Source organism: Emys orbicularis, chromosome 1 (assembly GCF_028017835.1).
Source record: "Emys orbicularis isolate rEmyOrb1 chromosome 1, rEmyOrb1.hap1, whole genome shotgun sequence".
Lineage (NCBI taxonomy): Eukaryota > Metazoa > Chordata > Testudines > Emydidae > Emys > Emys orbicularis.
In genome coordinates, this window is record NC_088683.1 from 370214323 (window position 1) to 370229538 (window position 15216).

The 15216-nt window shown below is 47.6% G+C and overlaps 1 pseudogene; it reads left to right on the top strand.

Moving 5' to 3' along the window:
* The first annotated feature begins 9474 nt into the window (after window positions 1-9474).
* LOC135895381 (olfactory receptor 52R1-like) lies at window positions 9475-10473 on the top strand (annotated as a pseudogene).
* Window positions 10474-15216: the final 4743 nt, after the last annotated feature.

Below are 15216 nucleotides of genomic sequence, written 5' to 3' on the forward strand. Positions count from 1 at the left end.
ACAGTCTAGATCCATCCTCTTTGGAACCCCCTTTCAGGTAGTTGAAAGCAGCTATCAAATCACCCCTCATTCTTCTCTTCTGCAGACTAAACAATCCCAGTTCCCTCAGCCTCTCCTCATATCTCATGTGCTCCAGCCACCTAATCATTTTTGTTGCCCTCCGCTGGATTCTTTCCAATTTTTCCACATCCTTCTTGTAGTGTGGGGCCCAAAACTGGACACAGTACTCCAGGTGAGGCCTCACCAATGTCGAATAGAGGGGAACGATCACGTCCCTCGATCTGCTGGCAATGCCCCTACTTATACAGCCCAAAATGCCGTTAGCCTTCTTGGCAACAAGGGCACACTGTTGACTTATATCCAGCTTCTCATCCACTGTAACCCCTAGGTCCTTTTCTGCAGAACTGCTGCCTAGCCACTCGGTCCCTAGTCTGTAACAGTGAATGGGATTCTTCCGTCCTAAGTGCAGGATGCTGCACTTGTCCTTGTTGAACCTCATCAGGTTTCTTTTGGCCCAATCCTCTAATTTGTCTAGGTCCCTCTGTATCCTATCCCTACCCTCCAGTGTATCTACCACTCCTCCCAGTTTAGTGTCACCTGCAAACTTGCTGAGAGTGCATTCCACGCCATCCTCCAGATCATTAATGAAGATATTGAACAAAACCGGCCCCAGGACCGACCCTTGGGGCACTCCACTCGAAACCGGCTGCCAACTAGACATGCAGCCGTCGATCACTACCCGTTGAGCCCGACGATCAAGCCAGCTTTCTATCCACCTTATAGTCCATTCATCCAGCCCCTACGTCTTTAACTTGCTGGCAAGAATACTGTGGGAGACCCTATCAAAACTTTGCTAAAGTCAAGGAATAACACATCCACTGCTTTCCCCTCATCCACAGACCCAGTTATCTCCTCATAGAAGGCAATTAGGTTAGTCAGGCATGACTTGCCCTTGGTGAATCCATGCTGAGTGTTCCCGATCACTTTCCTCTCCTCTAAGTGCTTCAGAATTGATTCCTTGAGGACCTGCTCCATGATTTTTCCAGGGACTGAGGTGAGGCTGACCGGCCTGTAGTTCCCCGGATCCTCCTTCTTCCCTTTTTTAAAGATGGGCACTCCATTAGCCTTTTTCCAGTCATCCGGGACCTCCCCCGATCGCCATGAGTTTTCAAAGATAATGGACAATGGCTCTGCAATCACATCCGCCAACTCCTTTAGCACCCTTGGATGCAGCGCATCCGGCCCCATGGACTTGTGCTCGTCCAGTTTTTCTAAATAGTCCCGAACCACTTCTTTCTCCACAGAGGGCTGGTCACCTTCTCCCCATACTGTGCTGCCCAGTGCAACAGTCTGGGAGCTGACCTTGTTCGTGAAGACAGAGGCAAAAAAATCATTGAGTACATTAACTTTTTCCACATCCTCTGTCACTAGGTTGCCTCCCTCATTCAGTAAGGGGCCCACACTTTCCTTGACTTTCTTCTTGTTGCTAAAATACCTGAAGAAACCCTTCTTGTTACTCTTAATATATCTTGCTAGCTGCAACTCCAAGTGTGATTTGGCCTTCCTGATTTCACTCCTGCATTCCTGAGCAATATTTTTATACTCCTCCCTGGTCATTTGTCCAATCTTCCACTTCTTGTAAGCTTCTTTTTTGCGTTTAAGATCAGCAAGGATTTCAATGTTTAGCCAAGCTGGTTGCCTGCCATATTTACTATTCTTTCTACACATGGGGATGTTTTTTTTCCTGCAACCTCAATAAGGATTCTCTAAAATACAGCCAGCTCTCCTGGACTCCTTTCCCCCTCATGTTATTCTCCCAGGGGATCCTGCCCATCAGTTCCCTGAGAGAGTCAAAGTCTGCTTTTCTGAAGTCCAGGGTCCGTATTCTGCTGCTCTCCTTTCTTCCTTGTGTCAGGATCCTGAACTCGACCATCTCAGGGTCACTGCCTCCCAGGTTCCCATCCACTTTTGATTCCCCTACTAATTCTTCCCGGTTTGTGAGCAGCAGGTCTAGAAGAGCTCTGCCCCTAGTTGGTTCCTCCAGCACTTGCACCAGGAAATTGTCCCCTACACTTTCCAAAAACTTCTTGGATTGTCTGTGCACCGCTGTATTGCTCTCCCAGCAGATATCAGGGTGTTTAAAGTCTCCCATAAGAACCAGGGCCAGCGATCTAGTAACCTGTGCTAGTTGCCGGAAGAAAGCCTCGTCCATCTAAGAAAGCCTAGTCCATGAGTCTATGAGAGGAGTTTACACTTGGTGGGAAGCATGTTCCATTTTACCCCATTCCTCTAAGCTCCACAGAGCTCCACAGAGGGCTAGCGAACATGAAAAGTCCCCTTACATCCTCACTTCACTAGACCCTGGCATACCAAGACACCGAAGATAACCTTAGACCAGGGATGGCCAACCTGAGCCTGAGAAGGAGCCATAATTTACCAATGTACATTGCCAAAGAGCCACAGTAATACGTCAGCAGCCCCCCATCAGCGCTCCTAGCCTGCTCCCAGTGCCTCCAACCCACCAAAAGTCCTGCCGATCAGTGCCTCCCCATCCCTCCCCATCAGCTGATTCGTGGCATGCAGGAGGCTCGGGGGGGGGAGCAAGGGCATGGCAGGCTCAGGGAGGGGGCTGGAAGCGGTGTAGTGGGGGCAGGGCCTGGGGCAGAGCAGGGGTTGAACAGTGAGCACCCCCCAGCACATTGGAAAGTTGGCGCCTGTAGCTCCAGCCCCAGAGTCGGTGCCTATACAAGGAACCGCAGATTAATGTCTGAAGAGCTGCATGTGGCTCTGGGGCCACAGGTTGGCCACCCCTGCCTTATAATGAGATCCCTACTGAAGGGGACACTGAGGGGAAAGGAAAAACAGTAACTAAATACATGCCAAGGTTCATGGAGGAATGGAACGACCCAATGGATGTTGAACAAACCAAATTGTTCAAGCAAAAGGCATGGTATAATAAAAATACATGGAAACAACTACACCTCTACCCTGATACAGCGCAACCCGATATAACATGAATTCGGATATAATGCAGTAAAGCAGCACTCTGGGAGGGGAGGGGGACTATAAAAATATATATATATAAAATTAATGGAGATATCCTATCTCCTAGAACTGGAAGGGACCTTGAAAGGTCATCAAGTCCAGCCCCCTGCCTTCACTATCAGGACCAAGTACTGATTTTGCCCCAGATCCCTAAGTGACCCCCTCAAGGATTGAACTCACAACTCTGGGTTTAGCAGGCCAATGCTCAAACCACTGAGCTATCCCACCCCCCTGTGTGCTCTGGTGGATCAAAACAAGTTTGATATAACGCGGTTTCACCTATAACGCAGTAAGATTTTTTGGCTCCCGAGGACAGTGTTATATCAGGGTAGAGGTGTACCTGTGATAAAAGATTTGGTGATGGTGTTAAATCTGATGATGAAAAGTTTGTTGCTAATGGTAAACCTTATAACAAAGAATTTGGTACTGATGGTAAATCCTATGAAAATATGTAACACACAGGATTTTTGGGAAAAGCTTTTAGCCAAGAAGCCCTATGGGGATAGTGCTTCTGAGCTAATATCTGTAAACAGGTTCAAAGCTTCTCTCAGCTGGGAAACCAAAATAAACCTGGTCTGCTGTGTGAAGGGGGAAACTGAGTCACACCACCCCATGGCATAGATGAATATCTGTATTGAGATATCGCCAGCTGAAAAAGCACAATGGTAAACAATGCTGCACAGACATTAATAGAGTTTTTCTAGGGACCCAGAGAAGGCACACTTGCTGACTTTTGAGACTGATCTACAAAGTGTTGAAAGGTACAGAGAACTGTGCAAGAACACCTGTCGGTAACACCACAATGTTTGCAACACTTGGGAGTTGTATGGTCAAAATCTTATTAAGGCCTTTGGCACACTGCCACTGCATTAGTCATTAACAAACACTCCTGCAATAAACTAAGGGGCGAGGTCTGACATTATGTTCCCCAAAGCAACACCGTTCTGTCCCCATATTTACCATGGTGATAGGATTTGATGTGTTTTATATAAAGTTTGTCATGTAAGGTATCAATGGAAAAGTTATGACTTTCCTTTGCTAGGTCTTTTGAAGATCCTTCAATGAAAGGTTCTACGTGGTATGATAATAGTGACTGATGAGAATTACTGATCTCTGATCCCTTAGGGAAAATCCCATGTGCTCGTGGGAAAGTGATTGTGTCTCCCTTCAATCATCTTTCTTCAGATGTGTCTGTCTACTATCTACCCATCCATCCTGGGCCCTTAGACAGCATCAGACCCTTTCACACAAAGGCACTATCCCTAGCTTTCTTAGTAATCAACTATAATTTTTAAATATACATAAATACACAGAGCAGCCAATTCCTCTCTGACTCAGCAGAGAGCCCCAGAGTTCTCATCTACCTTTGGGAAGGTCCCTTAATTATTGTTTACTGCTAAAGATGAATTAAAAAAAACACAGAAGCATAGACATGGAAAGATAGAGACTGGATAGAGAGTGTCTGGTCTCCATCCTGTTTGCATCCAGATGCTGTGTCTCCCCTAGGGGCTGAGCGAACCCCATTGGGATTGCACAGAGCTGTATTATAAACGGTGCACATCCCTGTGTCAGCTCTTGCCATGAGATGTTGCTGTAGATGCTGGGGTGACAGAGGTGTGGGACACGGCTACCTGAGGGGGATTGCCAGCGAAGACGCTTCCATCTCAGAAATCACAGGTACCCATCTCTTTCTGTTTGACAAACCTAGTGCAATGTGCATATGATGGGACAGAGAATAGGTCTGTATTCATTTCCACTCTGCACAGACACTAAACACCCCAGGGCCCTGGCCACAGGTGCTGAATTTGCTCTAGTATCATGGGCCAAAATGTCGCTCTTTCCTGTGCCCCATGGTGATGGGCTCCAGCTTTAACATGGCTGCATTTCAGTGGCACAGAGGATCCTTCAGGATGAAAGTTGTTAGTAGACGTCCAGGAGAAGGCCAGATTCGGAGGCTGTGGGCCGTAGTTTGCTCAGGCCCCAGTGAAGCGCTATGGGAGCCCCCCTGTTGTGTAGACAAGCCCTCAGGCAGATCTTCTAGATAAACATCCAGTCTGGAGTAAGAACTGAGTAAAACCTCAGGAGCCAGCTGTGTGTTAATGCACAGACACTGCCACCTCCGCCTCTTGCAATTTAGGGCTTTGGCTGTTAACGGGGTGGGGTGGGGGGTGGGTGTTACCAGACTTTATCTGCTGAAAAGCATGGAGGTGCTAGGGCTCCTCACCAGCATAAATATAACCATTTTTCAACATGGGTATGACAACTTCTCCCCTAGCTTGATTCAAGAAGTTGACTGAATTGTTGTGCCTGAAACTTTCAAAATGCAATTCAGCTGGAAGTAGACAGCCAGCGTGGGAAATTTCAGGTTAATGTTTGGCAAACGTATAGGCAACTGAAAATGAAGTCTTGTAATTGAAGGTGTCAGACAGACTTTACTATGGGTGGTGCCATTAGCAACACCAACTATGGCCAATCCACTTGTGAATCCCATTCAGCTAAGCTCTTTGCTCCACTAATATCTGTGGCAAGGAGTTCCACAGGCCAAATATGATTATGTAAACAGTTTTTTAAATCAATTTTATATGTTTAGAGTTTCAATGTAATTGAACGCTACCTTGTTCGTGTGTTATGAGACAGAATAAATAGAAATGCCTGGATTATTTTCTATATTGATAGATCCATAGGGTTCAAAGTCAGAAGGGACCATCAGATCATCCAGTCTGACCTCCTGTATAACACAGGCCATTACATTTCACCCAGTTACCCCGGTACTGTGCTCTATAGCTTGTGTTTGAGTAAGACCTGGTCTACACTAGGATTTTATATCATTGAATCGAAGAGTGACAGGGTTAGAAGGTGCTGCAAGGATCAGCTAGTCTAACCCCTTGCCAAGATGCAGGATTTGTTGTGTCTAAACCACCCCAGATAGATGACTATCCAGTCTCCTGTTGAAAACCTCCAGTGAAGGACTTTCCACAACCTGCCTGGGCATCTGTTCTATTGTCCTCCTGTTCTTACATTTGAGAAGTTTATCTGAGATTAAATCTAAATCTGCTGTGCTGTAATTGGACCCCATTGCCTCTTCCCTGCCCTATGCAACAAGAGAGAACAACCTTCCTCAATCTTTTTTTGGCAGCCTTTCAAGTATCTCAAGACCCCTGTCATGTCCCCTCTCAATCCTCCCTTTACCAAACTAAACATAGCCAATTCCTTCAGCATTTGCACTTATGGCTTGCATTCCATCCTGTGGATCGTCATTGTCACTCGCCTCTGGATCCTTTCCAGTTTCTCTACATCCTTCCTATATAGTGGAGACCCAAACTGGACACAACACTCCAGCTGAGGCCTAACCAGCACAAAGAAAAGTGCTACTATCCCCTCCCTTGACTGGCATGTTATGCCTCTGCTAATGCAAATGAAATTTGCATTTGCTTTTTTTTTTTTTTTTTTTTTTGCAATAGCAAAAAAAATCACACCCCTGAGAGATGTAGCTCTATCAACCTGACCCCGCTGTAGACAGTATGAGATCTACTGAATAATTCTTCATCAAACTAGCTACCACCTCTCGGAGAGGTGGATTACCTACAATCACAGGCGTACACAGGTATCTGTTGAGGATAGCATCCAACTCCTTATGAAAACGGCAGGTCTGGGGCACAGCACTGGAGATACTGTTTGCCTCCCTGGCTTTCTGGTACATGTGCCTCAGCTCCTTCCCTGCCTTTGATGTCGGTAGTGCTTACACCGCTATGGCAGCCCCGCTGTAGTGTTTTAAGACCCAGGATTGAATGTAAGGAAATGATAAAACTGCTTCTTTGTTTGCTGCTGCCATCTGCTATCATAACTTGCATGGAAACAAATAAAGAACATGTATTATTCAAACAACTTTGCTTTTAGAGCAAACCCTCCCCCCCCCCGCCACGCATACACACACAGACACATGCACATTCTTGGGCAGGGGAGATACCAGGGAAGGGCTTCAGACTTGCATCTGAAGAAGTGAGGTTCTTACCCACGAAAGCTTATGCTCCCAATACTTCTGTTAGTCTTAAAGGTGCCACAGGACCCTCTGTTGCTTTTTACAGATTCAGACTAACACGGCTACCCCTCTGATACAGGGAAGGGCTGACTTTTAGAGCTGTGTGTAAGTCCAGCTGTCATTTGAAAACCTGTCTGTGGGGGTGGAGTGTAGGGCAAAGCGTGAAGTCCCAGAAATGAGAATGCAGTATGCGAGTGGAGTCTGGGGAGGGCATGGGACAGAGCTCTGAATGTGCTGAAGGGGCGGGCAGAAACGCACATCTGCTCAGTTTGGAGGCTTTTGCAGGACTGCAGCATGTTGGTTTGCTGCTCCAAAACTTTGATCAGCCTCTCTGTTGCGTTCCGAGTGTATGCCTCATTTTTCTTCTTTCCTGCTTCTTGCTTTCCCTCTACGGCCTGTGTTCCCTCTTGTCTGTATCAGAGAACTGCCACACCTCCCAGAACATATCTTCCTTGTTCCGTCTTCGGCACTTTCTTATCCGACGGAGACACTCGGCTGCGGTAGACGGGGTGTCTCCTTTCAAGGACATATCTGGTGAAGCACAAGTAACAATAAACAGAAACATTATTGTTAAGTACAGACACAGTATTGAAATGCTACATTAAAATACACTGCTGATAACACACCAATCTCCTTCTGGCTGACCCTTGACAAGCACACATGCCACAAGGATGGTGAGTGTACCCAGGGCTGAGGGACATTGTGCGTGGGAGAAAAGCAATGTGAAAGGGGTCACGGGGCACTTCTCAGGGGACAACACTCTAAAGTTTCTCAACCATTTCCACATGCAGGGGTCATTGTGGAAGATATCTCTCTCCTGAGAGTAAGCAAGGGTGTATCTGCTACACACTTGTGGCTTGTGTCCAGGTCACTATGCTGCTTGCCTGTGTGCCTGTTTGGTCCTTACCCAAGAAATTGTGGAAATGGGGCGGGAAAGTGTCCCTCAAGGAGAGAAGGAAGAAAGCAGCTCTGCCAAGGACCCTCTGGCACAGGATTGTGGAGTACCAGCAGGAACGTTTCCTCGAGATCTCTCTGGAGGATTCCCGTGAAATCTCAGCGTGTAACAACAGCCTGCCCCCTGCACTGCCTAGCTGCATGGGTAAATGCCCAGCACACAGAAACACAGCCAGCCTTGTACATTTCTCTGCCCTTAACCCACCCTCCACACTTCACAAAGCGAAACCACTTACCAGGGGTCCCCCTCTCCTGTTTCTGGCTCACCGGATTGCGACTGCAGAGACTACGTGGACACCTCCAGAGTGAGGAACAGCTCCTCCCTGGACACAGCACTCGGTGACCCCAGCCTGGGCACCAGAATTTCTTCTGCCACCACCTCTTCCTCGATAACTTCCTCCTTTGGGTTAGGTCCAGTTTCTGTTGGTTCCAGCCCCGCCAAAATACCCACAGGGCTCTTGGTGGTAGAAGTTGGTCACCCTTGAGGATAGCATCCAATTCCTTATAAAAATGGCAGGTCTTTGGCACAGCACCGGAGATACTGTTTGCCTCCCTTGCCTTCTGGTACATGTGCCGCAGCTACTTCACCTTTGCTGTGTACTGCAGTGTGTCCTGATCACAGCTCTTTTCCCACACGCTGCACAAAATCTCCCTTTGCTATTGACATTCCTATGGCCGGAGCGCAGCTGGGACGGCACAGCCTCCTCTCCCCAAATACTGAAAGGATCCAGCAGCTCCGCAGTGTCCCAAGCATAGAGCTGCCATGGCCACCTGGGAAGGTGTGATGTGAGCACTCCACACCGAGCAAACAGGAAGAGGAATTTCAAAATCCCAGAGCCTTTAAAGGGGGAGGGGCAGAAGGAGTTTACCTCGATGCAGGGCAGAGGAGTTGAAACTGTTCACTAGGGCAGTCTGGATGGGCAATGAGGGACACCTTCCAGAGGACAATTACAGCAATAAAAACAAACGTGAGTTTCTACACTGGCACTTTATTGAAAAAACGTTTGCATAAAAAGCCTTAAAACTCTTCTTAAGGTGGTTTTATTATGTAACTGAAAGTGAGTTCTGTCATTGTAAGTGGCTTTGCAGTGTGTACACCTCCAATGTTTCTTCATCAAAAGTTGCTTTTTTGTGACAAAACTTGGCAGTGTAGATAAGGCCTAAGGAACAATGATGGATAACCAGTATCCACATCTGTGTTTCCTGCTGGTGCCCAGTTACCTGGGAATTATTGAGGCAGGGAGCACCATAAGATATGGAATTGACATTAGTAAGTTCATTTGTTCATAATTCATTTCTCTGAATAATGAAAATGTCATTTCAAGAGTGATCATGCAGTGTCTCATATTAACATTGTCTCTCCATCCAGGTAATTGTACTGCGACCATCACCCTAGATCCTGGGCACATACAGGAAGTTAGGGGAGGGTACGGTACATGTAAGAGACACCGTTCTGCCTCAGAGTTGGACACCTTCTCCCCTACTCCATGTCTGATTCCAACACAACCGACTTCACCAACCCCTCCAGCTTCATCCTGCTGGGCATTCCTGGCCTGGAGGCAGCCCATGTCTGGATCTCCATCCCCTTCTGCACCATGTACGCCATAGCCATCTTGGGGAATTTCACCATCCTGTTCATTGTGATGACAGAGCCGAGCCTCCATGGGCCCATGTACTATTTCCTCTGCATGCTGGCTGTGACTGACCTGGTCCTGTGCACGTCCATCCTGCCGAAAACGCTGAGCATCTTCTGGTTCAATTCCACTGAGATCAATTTCAGTGCCTGCCTCACCCAGATGTACTTCATGTACTGCTTCTCATCGATGGAGTCTGGGATCTTCGTGGCCATGGCTTTGGATCGCTATGTGGCCATCTGTGATCCTCTGAGACATTCCACCATCCTGAAAAATCCTGTGGTGGCCAAGATCTCTCTGGCCGTGGTGCTGCGCGGCGGCGTAGTCGTACTGCCCATTCCAATCCTGGCTAGCCAATGGCCGTATTGCACAACCAACATCATCCCCCAGCCGTCCTGCCTGCACATAGCCGTGGTGAATCTGGCCTGTGCCGACACCCGTGTTAGTACTTACTACTCCCTGTTCGTAATATTCTGTGTGATGGGTCTGGATGGGATTTTTATCGCTCTGTCCTATACCCAGATCCTCAGGGCCATCTTCAGTCTCCCCACAAAGGACGCCCGGCTCAAGACTTTTAAAACCTGCGGCTCCCACCTTTTTGTCATTTTAGCCTTTTACATCCCAGGTGTCTTCATCTCCCTCATGAACAGATTTGCCCAAAATGTGCCCCTGTATGTCCATGTTCTCATTGCCAATGTGTCCTTCTTGATGCCCCCCATGCTAAACCCCATCGTCTACGGGGTGAGGACCAAACAGATCCGGGACAGGCTGCTCCGCCTCTTTACTCATAAAGGGGCCTAAAGATTTCTCCTGGTGCTCTGGCTCCCAGACCGAGCTCTGTGCAGAGCTGGCTGGTGATGTGGTGCTGTGCCCTCTTCCCTGAATCCCTGACTGGACAGTCAAAGTGACATTAAATCCTTTCCTGGCCTTACTGTGCTGTGTCAGTGTGATGAACTGAGGAATCATTCTGTGTATAACTCATTGTCTCATTGGGTTGCCACTTTTCTAAACACAGTAAACTGGACCTGTCCTGCCTATTCCCCAAGGCCCTGCCCCCTGCCCCACCTTTTTCCACAAGGTCGCTTCCGCTGTCCCATCTCCCCGAAGGCTCCACTCCCTTCTACACCTCTTCCTCCAATGCACCGGCTCAGCTCTGCTTCTTCCCCCAGAGGCCCACCCCTGTTACTCGCTCCCCTCCTCTCCAACCCCATCCACTTGCTGGATCATCTCCACCTTCCTCCCTGCCAGCCTGGGCTCCCTCTGCTCCGGGGCTGGGACAGTATCTGCTGCAGCTTGGCAAGGAACCTGCAGTAAGTGCAGTGAGGATGCAGCGCTGGGGCCGACAGGCCAGTCTGGAGCAGAAAGGGAAGCCAGAAACTGTATAAAAGAAGCTGAGGGTTGGGAGCAGGGTCATGTGGCAGTCAGTCGAGATTGTGCATCATACAGCTTGTGGGCCCTAAAGCTCAGCTGCAAAGTCCTGAGGCCAGAGACCATTTTGAGGCTTATTTCCTTAGCTTTCAGCAATTGTCTCAAGTTGCAGTGGGGGAGGTCTAGGTTGGATATTAGGAAACACTGTTTCACTAGGAGGGGAGTGAAGCACTGGAATGAATTATCTAGGGAGGTGGTGGAATCTCCTTCCTTAGAGGTTTTTATGGCCCGGTTTGACAAAGCCCTGGCTGGGATGATTTAGTTGGTGTTGGTCCTACTTTGAGCAGGGGATTAGACTAGATGACCTCTTGAGGTCTCTTCCAACCCTAATATTCTATGATTCTATGATTCCATGATATTTGGCATGTGGAACTCCTTGCCACAGTCATTATTGGAGCAAAGAGCTTAGCTGAATGGGATTCACGAATGGATTGTCCATTATAGGTGGTGCTGGTGGCACCACCGTTAATTAACATTATCCGACAACTTCAATTAGACAATCTTTTTTTCAGTTTCTTACATGTTTGACAAAACTTTAACCATTTGGAATTGAATTTCCCATGCTGGGTGTCTGCTTCTGGCTCTACTGTTATTTGAATGTTTCATGCATAACAGTTCAGATGACTTCTCAAATGATGCTAGGAGAGAGATGTCTTGTCCATGTTGAAACATTCTCATAATTATTCCAGTGAGGAGCCCTTCCACCTCCTTGCTTTCCAGCAGATAAAAGCCAGGTAAGTGCCCCTGCATTATCAGCCAGAGCCCTGAAATGCAAGAGGAGGAGGTGACAGTCTCTGCTCATTCACACAAAGTTGGCTCCTGACGTCTTTATTCAGTTCTTATTCCAAGGGGAGTTTTGCCTCACTGGGACCTTAGCAAACTGTGGGCCATGGCCTCCGAATTTGGCCTTGTGTTTTTCATCTGTGAACACATTTCATCCTGAAAGATCCATTGTGCCACTGAAATGCAGCCATCTTGGTGTGGGAGGCCATAAGCCAGGGTCAGCAGGATTCAGAGAAAAGAGAGAGATTTTGACCAGTGATACTGAAGCAAACTCATCAACAGTGGTAAGGGCTCTGAGGTGTTTAATGGCTGTGGAAAGGACCACAGAGCCCTATTCTCTATCCCATCACGGAAATGTTGCAATGAGTTTGTTGAGCAGGTGAGTTTCTCAACAGAGATGGGTACTTCTGAATTCTGAGATGGAAGCGTCTTCTCTGGGAATCACCAGGAGGTAGCCATGGCCCACTCCTCTCTCACATCAGCTTCTGCAGCAATATCTGACACCAAAAGCTGATACAGGGGCTGCACCATTTGTAATAAAGTTCCATGCAATCACAGTGGGGTTTGTCGATCATCTGAATGTGAATAGGCTGGAGACAAGGCTGTCTGCACTTCTATGGTCTATAGTCACCTTTAGGAGTAAAGAGTAATTAAGGGAACTTCCCAAAGGGAGATGAGAACACTCAGGCTCTGTGCTCTGTGTATATTTAATATTATAGTTGCTTATTGAGGAAATTAGAGATAGGCCTCCATAGGGTCTGATAGACTGTAAATGCCCAGGATGTCTGGGTAGATAGCACACAGACGAATCTGTAGAAAGATGCCTGAGGAGAGAAATGAACACTATCTGCAGACACATGGGGCTGTTGCTAGGAGATCAGAGATCAGTGTGATGGGTTTGGTCACAGAGATCCCCTTGGGACTGTCACCTGATGTACTGAAATTACTTCTGAGCCAGTTTTCCCTGCCAGCTTGGGATTTCCAGAGCCCTGTCTTGTTGAGCCAGACATGCTAGGTGCCTGAGGGGCTTCTGTGCTCAGGGTTGCAGCATTCGTATTGACCAGCTGCTCCCTCCTTTCTCCCAGCACAGGGCATTTATTCCTCATGTGATCAGAAGAATTACAATGGTAGAACCTTCTGGACTGTTCTGTCTTTCCAAGAGATTTGGGTCAAGGATTGTAGGAGTGAGGTAAATTAGAACCCTGCTTCCCATCAAGTTTTAACCTCTCTGTCTGTGGTATATTCACAACAGATGTTTGTGTCTTCTCAAAATCATTAGCTAGAGAAGCCGTCTCATCCACAGGTTTTGTCATTTTGTCCCATAGACTGTTTTACATCATCTTGACATATATTTAAGAAATGCTCCTGAGCAACAACATCAAACATTCCTTCAAATCTTGTAACACCTCTGCACCTACCCACTTCTCCAACAAATCTTTCATTTAATTTACATGTTCCACACTGCTCATACCAGCCCTCCTCCTGGTGAAGTGGGAGGGATTTGCTTCAGCTTTTCCAGCTATCCCCCTTTCTCCTCACAATTTTGTTGTTTTAGTTCCATAGCCCTTCTGTGCTCAGCCTCCTCTCTGGCAGCCTCTGCCTGAGACAGCTCCAAAATTCACCTGTGTCTGCAATCTCCACAGCTCCAAGTTTTCAATTGTTTCACTGTTTTCACTCATCTTGTTGCTTTTCAGTCCCTACTTCCCTTTCCTGAAATAAACAAGCAGAAAAGAGCAAACTGGTAACCTCTTTGACTGAGCTCCAGCCACCACACTTAACGTCTCACATAAAGTCTCCACACCAGTTTATGACGTGCAAATCTCACTCCGCACAACAAGCTACTCATTTTACCCTGCTTACAGCACCACTGTGATGTACTTCCCCAGGGTGCAATCTGGAACTGGGATACCGCTGAGCCTTTTGTCTTGCCAGTCTGGGCCCCCCTCACACTATAGGGCTGTGAGAAGCTGTAAAACCCTCCAGGTCCTGCACTCCCACAAACGTTCACAGGCAGGGACAGACCTAGGTGAGTTACATGGATGCTTTCGCCAAACAACCATGAAGCAACAGCCAATTCTCCCCAAGGATCCCAGAGTTGTATCATCTTGTCCTGATGAGAAGTCAGACCAGGGTAAGTTTATTACCCAGTCTGCCCCTCCCTCAAAGTGGAACGGACAATGCACCAGCCCCTGTTCCTGAGCAGATTTCCCTTTATGCTTCAAACAACACACTGTTTTAGTTTAAAAAAAATAGGGCAGATTAAGTACAAACAGATTTTAAGTGGTTGAAAATAATAAGTGTACAGATCAAAGTAGATTAGCTAAGAAATAAAACAAAATCACAATGTGAGGTCTATAAATGAGACAGTCTATATTCATGCCGTGGCAGTCTTGTTGTGCTGCCAAAGCTTTTGATGCCCACGTGATCGCTGGCCGGGTAGTCACATTCCTTGGTGTGCCCACTTCAGGATTTGCTGCTCTTTGTGTCTAGTCATGTGTCCCCACCAGGAAAGCTTCCAAAACTAACACAGCACCGATGAGGGCAGCTGAGGGCTCAATATAACCTTGTGCTGCCCCTTGACATGGACCAGCTGCTGGAGACCAGGAGCATTGAAAATGTCAGCCCAGAGTTCCTCAGCCCCCCCATTTTGCTTCCATCCACCTGAGCTGGGGGACCCACTGTTCTATAGATCAGCAGCTTTGTCATAAGCCTGCAGCTGCAACAGCCCCACAACGGCTGTGGAAGGGAATGTGGCAGCAGCTGCTGCTGAAAAAGCACCTGAATCTTATGTGCAGCCTCCATCCCTGTCTATGAAGCTGCCACCTGCCCAGCAATCCCTCCAGACAGGTGAATACTGAGCTGGTTGCAGCTGCAGATTGCTAGAGGGTAATGGCCAGGGTCTTCGTTTTACCTGGATTCATAACCAGACTAATGAGCGCTGCTTCTTCCTCCACTGATTAAGAAAGAAGAAAGGAAACAAAGAAAGAGCGTACAACACCCCATCACGCTTCATTCTTCTCAGACTCATGCCACACACAAAGCCAGAACAGGAAAGGGAATCGAATCTCAAAGGAGAAAAAGCAAATCAAAAAACCTCGAACTGTCTCTTGAAGAGACAGACTGCGCTGCCACAATCTCTAACTCCAGTGACTGTGTGTAAGTTGCTGTTCCTGGGACTGGAGCTGGTATTTGGAACAGAGGAACTTGATCCAATGTTCAGTAACTCACTTGCACCCCTGTTTCCCAGGAATCGAATCAGCCCTCCTGGGTTCTTTGCTGCTTGTTTAGAGGGTCAAATTTCTCCCATCTCAGGTAGGAGAAGAACAGCACGTC